This window comes from Carassius gibelio, chromosome A14 (genome assembly GCF_023724105.1).
Source record: "Carassius gibelio isolate Cgi1373 ecotype wild population from Czech Republic chromosome A14, carGib1.2-hapl.c, whole genome shotgun sequence".
NCBI lineage: Eukaryota > Metazoa > Chordata > Actinopteri > Cypriniformes > Cyprinidae > Carassius > Carassius gibelio.
Genome location: NC_068384.1, coordinates 12,971,105 through 12,971,338, shown reverse-complemented (window position 1 = coordinate 12,971,338; position 234 = coordinate 12,971,105).

Below are 234 nucleotides of genomic sequence, written 5' to 3'. Positions count from 1 at the left end.
CAAATGGAATAAACAAAAGTCACTTATATTCAATAATTTTTTACATTTAGGAATCAGAATAGAGAATTGTTCATTAACTGGAATTGTTTACAGTTGACAAGAAATGTAGCAACTTGGATCTTCTTTTCTGCTTTGCTTTGCTCTACTTATGAGTGTGGTCAAACTCGCTAACTATTTTTAGTTTTTAAAGACAGCAGAATACAGATTGGCATATAATTTATCTGTTCATCGCAG